A 16,936-nucleotide genomic window follows, 5' to 3' on the forward strand; every position below is an offset into this window, starting at 1 on the left:
TTTGTTTTCCTGATACTAAACAGTTTAAATTCTTTCCTCATGCTGACTTTAAAAAGTGATAGCCCTATATAAAGCTCCTGAGTTGTATTTCACATCTTTTCATTATCTAGAAGGTTAACTAATGGAAGAAAGTAGCAACAAGATTAAGGTAAAGTCTATCATATATATCCGAACCTAAAGATAGTATGATATGGGAAAAAGTGATTTTAATGATTAGGAAGAAAATAAGGTTCAATTACAGACATAACTTTAGTTTTCTGAAGGATAAGCTTATGAATTGAATATCAGAAGAATGGAATATTCGTTTAATTAACTCCAAGATTACATAAGGCTATAAATGGAGAAAACCAGAGCTTTGGAGATATTTTGGAAACATATGAATTTTTAGATGAATTAAGTTTGCTAAATGGAATGAATGTCATATTTTCCAAGTGAGATGAATTAGGTGACTATGAAGACAGCATGAATTTAAACATGCACTTCTTCTCTTGGATAATGATTTTGTACATCAAGACCTTCACTTTTGCATGGTACCTAATATTAAGGGGTCACTTACTGTTTTCATAAAAAATCACTGGGAGTGGGCCTGGAGATTTAGCTCAATGGTGCCACTGCCTGCCTCACAAGCTCAAGGTCCTGAGTTTGATCCCTGGTACAAAAAAAAAAAAAAAAAAAAAAAAAAAAAGTCATTGGGAGTAAGTTACATACTATAATTGGTTTTGTTCTAACAGAGAAAATTGTGACTGTGTTCATTAGTAATATTTAACTGACATTGATAATAGATTCCTATATACATACATGTTTAAAATTTGGGGAACAACCATAAATTTCCATACATCTCCATCACAACTAGTAGACAGGGTTTATTTTATATCTGTTGGTATAAGATTACCAGTTAATAGAGAAATGAACTTCAGTGCATGTTGACAGGAAAGTAAATTTATGAGGAGAACCTTAGTTTCTTCTGGAATTCCAGAAAATGTCAAAATATATAGCAGAAATAAATAATTCAGCAAGAGAGATTAAAGCAGGGGTCTCTGAGTGGGCCACACAGCAGCAATGCAAGAGATGAACAGTGGGTTCCATGCTGGAAGACCATTGACTGGTTGAGATTACAAATGAAAGTAGCCTTAATCTCCAGATATTCTGGATTAACTTCAAGGTGGAATATTCTAAGATTTTCACAAAATCTTAGAAAAATCCTGTTTCCATTTCCAATATTCTAGCTTAGTGAAGTAGGGTTTTCTGCAATGGGAGCAACTAAAACAAGATTACAGATTTGTCTGGCATAAACCATAAAACTTCAGGTGTCACCATCTTCTGTCCCCCCGGATGAGAACAATTGCATGAAAACAAGCTCAGGGTTCCCACTGATTCTATATTATGGTGAGTTGTAAAATTATTATATATTATAATGTAATACTACTGCTACTACTACTAATAATAATGTACTCAATTAAATATACACTTGAATCATCCTGAAACCACCCTGTCTCCCCATCCATGGAAAAGTTGTTTTCCACAAAACAAGCCCCTGGTTCCAAAAACGTTGAGCATCATTAGATTGAAGGACCCTAACTCCAGATAGAGGCTTGCTATTATAGTAACTCAGCAACTCACACCTATCTTCTGAATTTTACTGTTTGCTCTATATGAAAATTATTGAAAAAGGAACAAATAGTTAAATATTTTAAGTGAGACATTTGGACTTTATCTAATGAGTAAATACAAATCTTAGAAAAATCTGTTAAGATAGAAGTGCTTTGAAGACTAATATAAAACACAAGGTAATTTAATGGCGAAAAAGTGAATCTTTGCAACCAGTGATGCTGAAACAGTTGAAAGACCATACATAACCAAATAAACTGTAATCTATACCTCAAACAAAAATTACAGTACAAAATGCTTCAAAATTATCTTTAAAAGCTTTGCTATCCCTAAATATAAATGGTAAAATATTACAGCATCAAAAAAACAGCATTGGTGAATTTGAGTGTCCTTTGGACTGGGAACAAATTCTTAAACAGAGAAAAATGCAAACCTATGAAAAATTAAAAGTGTTAATGATCAAAATTAAAATACATTTACTTTTCAATAGACATTAATAATTGATTGAAAGGGCACCCAATAGAAAGGAGAATATATTTGCACAGCATACATTCAAAAAAGTGTTTTTGTTGGACATATATAAAAGCACAATTTGCTAAGACTAAGACCACTCATTTACAAAATGGACGAAAGTTTTAATAAATTCATCACCATAGGAAAGACACAACCTGCAAATAAGTATATAAACAGTTGTTCTATTTCATTTGACTGTGAGGAAAAGCAAATTAAAATTTCACTGACTATCCCTACACACCTTGTATACTGGCTGATGTTTAAAACAACTGACCACAGCAAGTGTTGGTGAAATGTACAGAATTTGGAAATCTTATGTACTGCTAATGGGAATGCAAAATGGTACAGCTACATTGGAAAATAGCTGGCAGTTTCTAAAAAATGTTAGAAATTACTCAAATGAAAAGAAAATATTACTGATACACAAAGGTTCCTGCTTTATTTTGAATTGAAAGAAGTCATTCTTTAAGTCTAAATATTGTATTATTCCATTTAAATATCATTTTCAAAAAAGTATAGTGATGATGAAAAATCATTGGTTTCTAGGGATCAAAACTTTTTAGAGGAAAACAAAAGCAGTTCTTTGATTATAGAGCTATTCTGTATCCTGATTATGTCTTTCGTAACACAGAGTTAAACATATTTGAAAATGTGTAGAATTCTACACTCCCCAAAGTCAAAAACAATTTAGATATAAACATAACATGTGACTTAGCCATTCCACTCCTAGATAAGACAGATGAAATAAAATAACTGCTCAGATATATATACATATATATGTATAATATATATAAATAAACATATAAAAAATGTTTGCAGAGGCTTAATTGCCATGGGAGGCCCTTCACATCCCTATGATTCATATCATGTGAATAGATAAATAAGTTTTGGTATATAAGTAAAAGTAGAGTGATACTTAGGTGATAATAATAAATGAACTATTGAAACACAAAATGACATAGATCTCAAAATCATTAGGGTAAGTGAAATATGTCAATCCTCCCTCTACAAAAAACTACATAATGTAAAAATATTTTATTTCTATGCTTTTCTAGAAAATACAAATTATTCTATATTGACAGAAGCCGATGGATGGTTCAATGAAGGTGGGCAGTATGGATAGTCCAAAGGGAACTGTCAGAGGAGAAAACTAGACAATGGCTGATAGGACCCTTAATTATAGTGAGAGTATCTTGATCAGCACAAAATCGCACATTTTAAATATGTGAAGCTTGTTATGTAACAATTATATCTCAAACCTGGAAACCACGTGCAGCGTTCAAAATTCGTATATTTTGCTGAGGGATTAATTTAGATTGCTATTTTTTTCCACAAAAATCTAAATGTAGAAAATTGAGAATTTATTAGTAAACATAAAGGGACAGGTTTGGCAACCATTAAGTTTGATTATATAATAGAATAATACAGCTTTCAAGTTTACATCTAAATTTGGGCAATCAAAGCTGTCTCTATAGAATCAATCCTGCTGACTGGTTCTGTCCTCGTTATCCACATCTTTTTTGATTTTTGCTTAGCATTATTTGCAGCTGCATCTCATAAGTACAAACAGCCATACTTGTATAACTTCTTCAAACCAAGGATCTTACGTTATATAACTTTTCAATTTTCTATAGATTGTAATTATACTTGAAACCTATACACTTGATGAATAATTTGCTAATTTCTCTGCCTATAATGCATAAGATGTGGCCAAATCATTTCCTTAAAAAACACATACTTTAAATATATCCAAATTGAATTTTAGAAAACACTTTTTATTAAAATGGCCCTATTTGTTACTGTATACATCAAGGTTGTAGAAATAATCAGGAAGGAAGCTAAGCTTATGTGAGTAGTGGCTACATAGTAGAGGCAAATAATTGATATTTTTCATTTTACCTTAAGATAATTTAGATTGGGAATTAATAGGTGCTCAAGAGATGCATTGAGGTTTTGGCTTTTCATAACCATTTCTGCTCTGTCCTCATCATTTCAACTCTTCACCATCTTTTATCTTTGTTAACACTGCATTCTGAACTCTCCTGCAATATTTGTACTTTGTATTTTTTTTCTGTTTTGTGTCACAAAATACATGCTGAAACATGAATGGAATTTGAAGTACTTTTACTAGGAGGGGATTTGTTTATACTAACAAAGCTAAATGGAGAGAATTTGTAAATACAATTTCTTTTTCTCTATATAATTTCTCTATTCCTACCCCATTCTTTAGCTTTCATAGAGAATAGATATCTGCAAAATTTAAGAAGATAAAAAATTTTTAAATTAGATAAAAATATACAATGTGCACAATTATTAACTTTTCACTGAAAAATTAATTTAGTTTGCTGTTTTCTTAAAGAAAATATAAACGTGAAACATGTAGAATTTTCTTAGTGTGTATGATAATAAAAGTTTTGGGAACCATTAATTCTTTTAATTATAATAGAGTTTTAATTCTGGAATTCATCATACTATTTATCATGTTGATGATGAGAGATATAACTCGATTTTACATGTAAATATGGGCAATCAGAACTGTTTCTATGAAACAGTTTCAGTTGACTATAAAAATTTGTACATAATTAACAGAAGCATTAAGTGTTCTCAGATCTTATTAGAAAAAGCTTGATACTTTTAGGAATAAAAGAAATTAAATTTTATCAGCCTTTACTTTTTGCTCAAGAAAATTTATTTTTAAATTGCCAGTTACACTTTTGCCATGTTAATATTCTATAGTGATTTTAAAATATCAATCACCCTATGAAGAAAGGCCAAAAGAGCGCAGTTGTTTACATCACTGGGCATAGACTACATGATATAAAAACAAAGAGTGTGGGCTTTAGGATTAGATATCTTCAGTTTGACTTCTGACTTAGTCATTTAGTATCTGTGAAAGTTCAGATCATTTTATTTAGAACTTTCTGAGTGTTAGTTTTTCATAGATCAAATAATAGTATCTTCCCCATAGGGCTTTTTTGACACTTAGATGAAGTAGAACACTTATAAATGAAGAGATTACTATGTTTTCCCCACAGTAATTCCAGAGTTAACTGCTAATATATGTTACTCTCTGGGTGTTAAAAACTGTTTTTCCCAGAGCAGCCATTATTATTCAATTAAGTTCAGTGTTTTTGGCTCATTCTTTCACACACTCTGCTGCATTCTACTCCGATGAGAGCTATAGTATAATACAACCAACTCTAATTTAAATTTAATTATTAAAATTTTTCATTAGAATGTAATCAAAAAATGAGAATACTAAATAAAATTCCATTTAATATCACTTAGTTTCAAGAATCTTGAACACTTAGTGAAATTATCTTTAACATATATTACTATTCATCTCTCTCATATTATTTTGATGAAAATCTCAGATATAATATTTGATACACAATATTTATTGCATTTGTAAAATAGCTACTTTAAATTCTTCTGCAATATCATATTGTGATAAAACATTAAAAAATCATTCTTTAATATCAAATACCAGTTTTTATTATCATTTTCTCTCTGATGTTATCATTATCATCTTCATCATCAGAGTTATTGTTTGTTTTTGAAAGGAGGGAAGACAAGGAAACCAATGTTTGTATAATATTCATAACTTTGATAAATCTAGACTGGTCCTCTTCTTTTCATTTATCATTTTCCTTGTGATATTCTTATTGGAAAGCTCAAGTTTTTATTTTACATAATGACCTGTAGCCTGTACTCTACTCTTCTTGTTTCAGTTTTACATGTTGTTCTGCCTATTGCATTGCTTGCTAACAAAGAAAGGTTTCTGGTTTTTTGTTTGTTTGTTTGTTTGTTGTGTTTTTTTCTCTCCTAAAAGTATTTGGTAGATGGTATATTAGTCTTTTGGGGTTGTCTTTACAAAATGCCATAGACTATGTAGTTTAAACAATGGTTATTTTTTTCCCGACAGTGTTGGAGGTTGGAAACCTAAGATCAAGGTATTTTCATGGTTGATTTCCGGTGGCTTGTGAATGGCCACATCCTTGCTGTGTCCTTACTTGATCTTTCCTGTACATACACATGAAGACAGATAGAAAGAGAAAGCAATCCAGTCTGATGTATATTTTTCTTTAAGGGACACCATTGCAATCATGTTTAGAGCCTCTCCTATGCCCTCATTTAACCTTAATTACTTCATCAAAAGACCTTATATACAGTCAAATGGGTGGTGACAGATTCAGTAAACAAATGTAGAAGCAGAAAAATTCAGTCCAAAACAAATGGTATTAAATTAATTTTTCCACTGAGTCAAAAGATACCTGTTTATCTCTTTTTTGTCATGTTAATAGTGTTTAATGCCTAGTGCTTTAGAACATTAACTTATGTGGCCTTACCACCACCCCATAGCACTGAGGAGGTGAGCCATGCAGGCACCAGCAACCCACCACCCTGCTGTGCTGAGCCATTACTTGGATACACATCACAGAGTTGCAGGGGTCATAAAGGAGATTGTTCTGAGCTTGAGAAGATAGAGTAGAAGTGATCATTTGAAAGAGGGCCTCTCTGAGGCCCCTTGATGAAAATTAAAGTGCACCAGAAAAGTGAAGAAAATCTGTGCAATAAAGGCACACCAGACCACCTTAGTTGGGGGAGCAGTGGTGTGGACCAGAACAGCGCTGCTGCAAGCAGATCCCAGCCAGGGCTTCACCCTGAATCCAAAGCCAAGGGCCTGCCTGGAAAAGAGGTACACAGGCACACAAGCAATAGCCAGAGGTTCACCTCAATACCATCAGTAAGTGCATGAGACCGTAGCCAGAAGATTTCTCACACAACAGGAACTGGGGTACACAGCCCCAGCCAAAGGCCCTCCTAGACAACAGCTACATAGGAGCCCTAGCCAGTGGCAAACCTAGATATCATCCCAAGTGTGCACAGACCCCTGCCAGAAGCCCACTCAGACAACAGGTCAGCTCAGGGATCCAGAAGGCCACCTTTTAGAACCCAGGAATTAGTGTAATGGTGAGCAGCAAAGAAAAGCCAGCTCTGTGGCTTGCTAAGAATTGAAGACCACTGAGTGAGCAAAAAGTTGCCTCAACAAAGGCTGCATCTGTTGAAATGAGAACACACATAAACAAGTCTCAAAACAAGACTTCCAGATCACCTAAGGCAACCTCAAAGGGAAATGAGATGGAACAATCTTATATTCAACCACCTGGACTCTCTGAACTGGCAACAAAAGAGGATTTGGAAAAAATGAAATCAGAAATAATTTCTCAGATAACAGCAGAGATTGTGCTAGTAGTGCAAGACATGATTAATAAATCTAGAGTGGACACAGATAAAAAAATAGAGGAGCTAAGGAACGTGATGGAAGCCCATCATAGGAAACAAATGGAATCCATAAAACAGATACAAACAGATTTCCAGGACATTAAAAACTCCATTGAAAGTTTACACAGCAGAATGAATCAATGTGAGGACAAAATTTCACATATAGAAAATATTACAATTAGTGACCAAGAAAAGAAAAAATTCTTTAAAATAGTAAGGGACCATGAGAAATCAATCCAGCAGCTACTAGATGATGCAAAGAAGGATAGCATAGGACTGATAAGAGTCAATGAAGAAACAGGAGAGAGTGGAGACAACATAAAAAAAAAAACTGTTCACAGAAGTAATGGTAGAAAATTTCTCAAGCAGGGGAAAAGAACTTGACATACAGAGAAGTGAGTCATATACGACTCCAACTAGCCTTGATCAAAAAAGATCTACACATAGGCATATAATAGTTAAGATTCCAGAAACCCCACAGAAGAACAAAATTCTACAAGCAATGAGAGAAAAGAAATAAATCAAATACAAAGGAAAGCCCATCAGAATCACAGCAGACTTCTCAGTGCAAACCCTCAAGGCAAGAAGAGCTTGGAGTGACATATTCCAAGACCTAAAGGAAAACAGCCTCCAACCCAGACTGATGTACCCTGCAAAACTATCTTTCAAAATTAATGGAGAAATAAGATACTTTCATGACAAGGAGCACCTTAGGAACTTTGTGAATACCAAACCAGCACTCCAAAAAATTTTGGAAAATATCCAAGGAAAAGACAATGAGGATCACAACCCCAGGAAGCCCAGCAGAATAAATCCATCAGTCATGACAAGAAATTAAATGCAAAGGGGGAGAATCCAACAAAAAGTCATGACAATTGTAAATCAATATGTATCAGTTACAACCATCAATATTAATGGTCTCAATTCACCAATCAAAAGAAATAGACTGGCAGAATGAGTCAAAAAATAAAATCCAACAATATGCTGCATAAAAGAAAAACACTAAATTCAAATAGAAACTCATAGACTGAAAGTTAAAGGGTGGAAAACAATACTCCATATGACAGGAACCTGAAAAAAAGCAGGAGTAGCTGTCCTCTTTGCAGATCAAATGAATATCAAACCAAAATCTGAAACACTTCTGGTCCCAAGAATTTCAGATAAGGGATAGTCAACTTGTATGTACAAATGTATTGTGATCATGTGTTTTCATTTCTCTTAAGTAAAAACTTAAGAACAGAACTGTTGGCTCTTTTCCCCCCCCCATTAACTTTATTGGTATATTTTAGGTATAAAATACAGTTACATTCATCATTGGGATCTTGTACCATTACATGAGTATCTTGGTTCTTATTTTTTCCCTTTCCCTTGCCCTCTCTTCACCCCCTCCACCCTTCCCTATTTGCAAAGACTTTGTTTCCATTTTTTTTCCTTTTCTCATATTATTTTTCCCTTTTTTCTTTCCCCTACCCTTCCCAATTCCCCTGCTCCTTTAGACATTTTCTTCCTGTTACCCAATATCAGTTATATATTTTTTAAATTATAATATTAAGATCTAGGAGACATTACTACAGATTTTACAGAATTTAAAAGGATATAGAAAGCATATTACAAAAATCTGTTTTCCAATAAATATGACAATTTCTAAGAAGTACCTTGGAAGAGAAATTAATGAAATTAACTCTGGAAGAAATATAAAATTCGAATAGCACTTATTAAAGAAAGTTTATTCCTAGCTTGAAAACCTACCTATATGACAACAGTAGGCTCATATACATTTTGACTGATAAATTATATTAAACAATTAAAGTAGAAAAAAGAAGGAACATTTCTCCCCTCATTTTAGGGGCTCAACATTGTACTAATCCTAAAACTGGATAAAGGTCATAGAAGAAAAAAGTATGAACATAGATAGAAATTTGTTTAACAAAACTAACTATTAGAAGTCAGATCTGGCAGTATGTAGAAAGTGGTTTTGTTTTAGGGATGGCAGTGTTGGTTCAGCATTGGAAGATCCACCCCCAAAAGCCATCATTTTAACAGAGGAAAGGAAAAACCCATATGATCCTGTCATTAGTTGGAGAAAAAGTATTGGACTAAATTCTACAGCTGTTCATGGTAAAAGCTATTAGGAAACTAGAAGTAGAACAGAACCTTCTCAACAGATTAAAGACATGTACTCTATACTTCCAGTGAGAATGCCTTGTATGAATGGAGAAGATACAATGCATTCTCCTTAAGGTGGGAAACAAGGGCAGATATGCTTACTCTTTATCTGTCCATTAAACTTTGAAACCTAGTCCCCACCAAAATAGCCTGGCAATAAAATGACACAATTAGGATAGGATAGGCAGGTAGAAGCAAAATCTTTATATGTAGATGAAATAATCATCTACAGAGAAAATACTAAGAAATCTCCGGGAGCCCCTAGAACTTGTACTTGAATTTAGCAGGATTAGAAAACACAAGGTATATATACAAATTCAGGTCTGTGTATACTTGTTATAAATGAAGAATTGGATATTGAAATTTAAAAGTTATGTAGGAGCACAAAGGACCTAGAAAAGTTAAAAACAAACATAAAAACAGTGTTGGAAGATGTTTAGTACCTAATTTTAAGACTTCTTCTAAAGCTACAGTAATCAAGGCAGTGTTGGTGTAAGGAAAGATATAGATAATTTGAATAAAACAGAGAATCTAGAAATAGAACCACACACATATGGTCCACTGAGTTTGGAAAGATTATTTAACAGCATTTTATAGAATATAAACTCAATCCAAGAGCCGAGGAAGAGATAGTGTTTTCAGGAAACGGCACTAGAACACCTGGTATCTGTATATAAAAAATTAACCTCACCTCTTTATTTCCATACATGAAAATAACTTGAAGGGATCTATGAACCTAAATAAGAAAGCCTAAAAGTATAAAACTTTAAGAAGAAATTATAAGGGAAAATATTTATGAATTCAGGGTAGGCAAGAACTACCTAGGATACAAAAAACATGATGTATAAAAGAAAAAAATTGATAAATGAGATTCCATCAAAATTTAGAACTTTAATTGACATCATTAAAATGAAAAGTAGTCCTTAAACAGACCATATTTTCAATGCATATAACCTATGACCAGAATATATAAAGAATTCATAGAGCTCATTAATAGACAAACCAATTAAAATGTAGACATAAGAAGATGATAAATAGCCAGTATAACACAAGGAAAGGTGTGCAACTCTAGAATCAGAAAAATACTAATCAGTACAATAATAAGATTGAATCATACACTCATTAGGGAGACGAAGTTAAAAGTTTTAAAAGCCTTGTCATGACTTTTTCTTTTGGTTGGATTCTTCCCCTTTGCATTTAATTTGTCAAGCCCAGTGGATTTATTCTCCTGGGTTTCCTGGGGTTGTGATCCTCATTGTCTTTTCCTAGGGTATTGTCTAGAATTTGGTGGAGTGCCAGTTTGTTATTCACGAAGTTCCTAAGGTACTCTTTGTCAAGAAAGTATCTTATTTCTCTATCAATTTTGAAAGATAGTTTTGCAGGGTACATCAATCTGGGTTGGAGGCTGTTTTCATTTAGGGCTTGAAATACATCACTCCAAGCTCTTCTTGCCTTGAGTGTCTGCACTGAGAAGTCTGCTGTGATTCCGATGGGCTTTCCTTTGTATGTGACTTGTTTCTTTCTCTCACTGCTTGTAGAATTTCGTTCTTCTGTTGGATTTCTGGAATTCTAACTATTATATGCCTATGTGTAGTTTTTTTTTTTTTTTTGATTAAGGCTAGCTGGAGTCCTATATGCCTCACTTCTCTGTATGTCAAGTTCGTTTCCCCTCCTTGGGAAGTTTTCTGCCATCACTTCTGTGAACAGTTTTTTTTATGTCATCTGCACTCTCTCCTCTTTCTTCATTGACTCTTATCAGTCTTATATTATTCTTCTTTCCATCGTCTAGCAGCTGCTGGATTGATTTCTTGTTTTCCCTTACAATTTTAAAGCAATTTTTCTTTTCCTTCTCACAAATTGCAATCTTATCTTCTATATGTGAAATTCTATCCTCACATTGGTTCATTCTGCTGTGCAGACTTTCGATGGAGTTTTTAATTTTCTGGAAATCTGTTTGTATCTGTTTTATGGATTCCATTTGTTTCCTATGTTGCAATTCCATCATGTTCCTCAGATCCTCTATTTTTGTATCTCTGTCCTCTCTAGATTTATTAATCATGTCTTGCACCATGAGCACAATCTTTGTTGTTATCTGAGTAATTATTTCTGATTTCATTTTTCCCAGATCCTCTTTTGTTGCCAGTTCAGAGAGTCCAGGTAGTTGAGTGTCAGATTGTTCCCTCTCGTTTCCCTTTGGGGTTGCCTTAGGTGATCTGGAAGTCTCTTTTTGAGGCTTGTTTACGTGTGTTCTCATTTCCATGGTAGGGGGATGTCCTTCTGGCACCCACGCAGCTCACCTTCTCTGCCCTAGCAGCCTGGGATGGTGGCAGGGGAGCTCCCTTCCAAATGCTGGGACCAGCTCAGCTTCTCTGCCCTAGGAGCCTGGGATGCCGGCGGTGAGCTTCCTTCCTGGTGCTGAGACTGGCTCAGCTTCTCTGCCCTGGGAAAGAACTGTTGGTTCTTAACAATAATACAAGAAATTTCTATATTGTTTTCCAAAATGGTTTTATCATTTTACATTCACATTAGCAGTATTGGAAAGTTCTAACTGGTTCACACCTTAGCTGACATTTGTTCTTTTAAAACTTTTAATTTCATCTCCCTAATGAGTGTATAATATGATCTTGTTATTGTATTGATTAGTATTTTTGTGATTCTAGTATTGCACACCTTTCCTTGTGCTGTACTGGCTATTTATCATCTTCCTGTGTCTACTTTTAAATTGGGTTGTCTATTAATGAGCTGTAAGAGTTCTTTATATATTCTGGTCATGGGTTATATGTCTTCCAAATATGTTCTGGTTAATGACTACTAGTCATTTTCTTAACAATGTCTTTTGAAGTTCTAAATTTTGATGGAATCTTATTTATCAATTTTTTTCTTTTATACATCATGTTTTTTGTATCCCAGAAAATTCTTGCCTACCCTAAATTTATGAACATTTTCCCTTATAATTTCTTCTTAAAGTTTTATAGATTTAATCTTTCATTTTTAGGTTCATAGATCTTTTAAAGTTATTTTTATATATGGAAATAAAGGATTGAGGGGTTTTTTTCATACAGATACCAGGTGTTCAAGTACAAATTTTTGAAAACATTATCTTTTCTTCTGCTCTTGAGTTGAGTTTTGTTCTATAAAATGTTAATGTTAAATAATCTTTCAAAAATCAGTGGAACATATATATGTGGTTCTATTTCTAGATTCTCTGTTTTATTCCATTGATCTATATGTTTTTCCTTACACCAACATTGCCTTGATTACTGTAGCTTTAGAAGAAGTCTTAAAATTAGGTAATAAATGTCTTCCTACACTGTTATCTTTTTCTTTTTCTTTTTCCAGGTCCTTCGTACTCCTATGTAACTTTTAAATTTCAATATCCAATACTTCATTTAGGGCAAGTATACATAGACCTGAATTTTTATACATGCCTTGTGTTTTCTAATCCTGCTAAATTCAAATACAAGTTCTAGGGGCTCCTAGAGATTTCTTAGTATTTTCTCTGTACATGATCATTTCATCTACATATAAAGATTTTACTTCTATCTTGCCAATGCTATGCTATTTGTTTCTTTTTATTGCCAGACTATTTTGGTTTGGGCCTATATTTCAAAGTATAATGGACAGATGATGAGTAGGCATATCTGCTCTTGTTCCCCACCTTAGGGAGAAAGCATTGTATCTTTTCCATTCATATAAGGCATTTTTGTTGAAGTATGGAGTACATGTCTTTTATCTGTTGAGAAGTTTTTGTTCTACTTCTAGTCTCCTGACAACTTTTACCATGAATAGCTGTAGAATTTAGTCCAGTACTTTTCTTGCAACTACTGATAGGATCATATGATTTTTTCCTTTTCTTTGTTAAAATGATGGCTTTTGGGGGTGAATCTTCCAATGCTGAACCTACACTGCCGTCCCTATAATAAAACCATTTTCTACACACTGCCAGATCTTCCTTCTAATAGTTTGTTTTGTTAAACAAATTTTATTCATATTCATATTTTTCTTCTATTATCTTTATCCAGTTTTAGTATTAGCACAACGTTGATTTCCTAAAATGAGAGGAGAAGTGTTCTTTCTTTTTTCTGCTTTAAATATTTGATATTATTTATCAGTTAAAGTGTATATGAGCCTGTTGTTGTCATATAGGCATGTTTTCAAGCTAGGAATATACTTTGTTTAAGAGGTGCAATTCAAATTTTATATTTCTTCCAGAGTCAGTTTCATTAATTTATCTTTCTTTTTTTTTTTTTTTTTTTGGTACCAGAGATCGAACTCGGGTCCTTGTGCTTGCGTGGCATGCAGTGAAACCACTGAGCTAAATCCCCAGGCCCCATTAATTTATCTTTCAAGGTACTACATAGAAGTTGTCAAAATTATTTCAAAAAAGATTTTTGTAATATGCTTTCTATATCCTTTTAAATTCTGTAAAATCTGTGGTAGTGTCCTCTAAATCTTGATATTGTAATTTAAATATATATAAAATTGAAATTGCATAATAGGAAGAAAAGGTCTAAAGGAGTAGGGGAAAGGAAAGAAGGGAAAAGAAAAAATACAAGAAAAGGAAAAAATCAAAACAAAGTCTTGTAAATAGGGATGGGTGGAGGGGGTGAAGGAAGGGCAGGGGATTGGGGAAAAAATAAGAACCAAAGTATGTCATGTAAAGGTACAAGATCCCAATGATGAATATAACTCTATTTTATACCTAAAATGTACCAATAAATTTAATGGAAAAAGAAAGAGAGGAAGACCTAGAGGTGAAAGAAGGAAGGAGGAAGGGGAGGGTAAGGAGATGAAAAAAAGAAGATGAGTTATGTGGAGGTATCAACTCCCACATGAATGTAACCATTATGTACTACAAATATATACTAATAAAAATTAAAATTAAAAACCTTAAAAATTAATTTATGTAAGTTTATAAAATGGTAACACTAATTTTGATTTTTCCTTGTTTACCCAGTGTTATAGGTCATATAGCCAAGCAGAAAAAGTATATATTTTATTTTCCAGTTTTCAAACCATCTTTGAAAGATAGTAAGATATTCCTGTTTTCTACATTATATGTTACAAATTTAAACATATTTTGTTTCAAATCATTACAAATATTTTACGTATTTATACTAAATTTCTTCCAACTCTAGCTAAAGAAATCTCTTACTGACTCTTGAAAACTTTTGACACCAGCTTGGTAGTCTTGGATTTATTTTTTGCTACCAGAAGTGAAAAGGTTTTTCATAGTTGTCTTTGTTTTCTGTCCTGGACCTGAATCAATGATCTCTTTCAGAAACCTTAATTACTTTTGTTGGTAAAATGAATTTCAAAACCATGGTCTAAACACTAGAAATGAATGCTGCTTCTAAGTTGGTCATATTTTTAGTCTTTGTCTTTGTGTTCAGAGTATACACTTTTTGTTTCTGAAGACAAACTAAAACCTGAATTTAAGTTTACACTGTCAATTCACTATCAAGCTGTTGTATTTTTACTTTTATATTCAGATCTTCTTACTGTTTCTACTAGTTTTCAGTACCAAAAATGACAGGATTAGACTATCACTTAATGATTTATTTAATTTGTTGTAAAATACTTGCAACCAATTTAGAATAAGAACATCAGTACCACCACTATTGTAGGATTTCTATAGGCAAATTTTTATTTTGCTGTTCTTTGTAATTTCTCTGTTTCAATAGGGGTATATTTTAGTAAGGATATGATGTCAAGTGTTTATCTTTTAAAGTTATCTGAGATAGTTTTCTCTATGTTTATGCTGAAGTAAGCAACTAAAGACAAATGTATATAGGTTTTTGATTTATTTTTTAAATTTGTTGAGATATCTGTAATTTGAATTTGTTTTGTAATAATATGTAACATTATGGGACTCCAAAAATAATTTTATTGCCTCCCTCTCTTCCATATGTCAGTATTTTAAATGTTATTTTTATATTATAAATTATCATCCTTACAGGATACATCACCATTTACTCAGACAAACCACCATTGAGGTAGATTTAGATGATTATTTATCTTTCATCATAATCCAAAAATGTGGTAGAAGTCAGATTTCTGAATCAGACAGTAAACATTGGGCTGAAGAGTATTTCTGGTAAAGCACTTGTTATGAACAAGGCCTGTGTTTGATACCCAATCCTGAAAAGAAAGTAAACATTAACATGATTTTGATAGATTATACCAAGTTCTCCTTCACTGATGTATGAACTTTCTGCTCATATTCTAGCAACAACCATTTTTAAAGCATTGTTGGTTTTTTAAAAAAATCTACTTTATAAATTGCCATATATTAAGGTTGTGAACATTTTGCCTCCGATGTAATTTGGAAATATTTCCCAGCTTGTCACATGCTTTCATTTATTTATATGTCTTATAATATAATTTCTTACTTATTGCTTTTCAATTTTGAGAAATTGTTTGGGAAGATTTGCCTAATTTCAAATCTGAGTTAAATTTATCCATATTTTCATTTATTAATAGTATTTTTATTATGTATTGTTTTATCGTACATATTTTCTCCATTGGTGTTTAGTTTCTTTCACATATCATCGGAAGAAGCAATTCTAATATTTTCTCTAATTAGGGTATAGACGTGTATATTATGTGAAGTAATTCTAATGGAAATAATTTTATACTTTTCTAAGTGACTCTCCTACTAAAAGAAATAATTCCTTCAGCGTATATTAAATTTCATATATAATTTTTACAATGCCTAGATTTTCCTATTTTAATGGTGGTCATTTCTAATTTTCTTTCCCTTACAAAATGTCCAGGAGAATTCCCTTTCCTGTGTAAGTGTTAAAACAGAGGAGTAGCGCAATAAGCATAATTTTGGATCTGAATGCAAATATTTGAATAACCAGCCCTGTCTCATTTTATCTCTTTGAGTTAAATATTATTTAATCTCTCAAATCTCTCAAGTCTTCATCTATAGAAAGGAATTGAGTTACAGAGGTTTTGATGATTTCTAGTATAACTAATCATCAATATTTTATTAGAATTTCTATATTTGACTTTTATGATTTGACTTCTACTGTTTTTTCTACTTTGTGAAAAAGAAAAGCAGTACACAAAGTAAGATGATACAACTGAAAGGAATTTATGCAAGAAGAAATGTATTCAACTTACTAAAGTGCCTACATTTAGGAAATATCCAACCTACATATTAAGAGTATCATCAAAGGCTACATTCTAATTTCTGATGGTTGATATTAGCTAAATACTTATATATTCAAAAATTTGACAAGATTCAACAGAATAGGTTCATATTAGTTTCTAGACAACTTGATATTTGGTTTAAATTATGAGACATTATGCGTTGTAAGATATATTGAAAAGCAATGTTGGCTATAATGAAGAT

At 32.6% G+C, this 16,936-nt stretch overlaps 1 protein-coding gene across 21 annotated transcripts in view; it reads left to right on the forward strand.

Moving 5' to 3' along the window:
* Pcdh15 (protocadherin related 15) overlaps positions 1-16,936 on the forward strand; it is a 1,622,160-nt gene that overhangs the window by 1,262,608 nt on the left and 342,616 nt on the right. The window lies entirely within an intron of this gene.

This window comes from Heterocephalus glaber, unplaced genomic scaffold (assembly GCF_053883595.1).
Source record: "Heterocephalus glaber isolate CG9 unplaced genomic scaffold, H.glaber_assembly_v1.0 deba00001497, whole genome shotgun sequence".
Lineage (NCBI taxonomy): Eukaryota > Metazoa > Chordata > Mammalia > Rodentia > Bathyergidae > Heterocephalus > Heterocephalus glaber.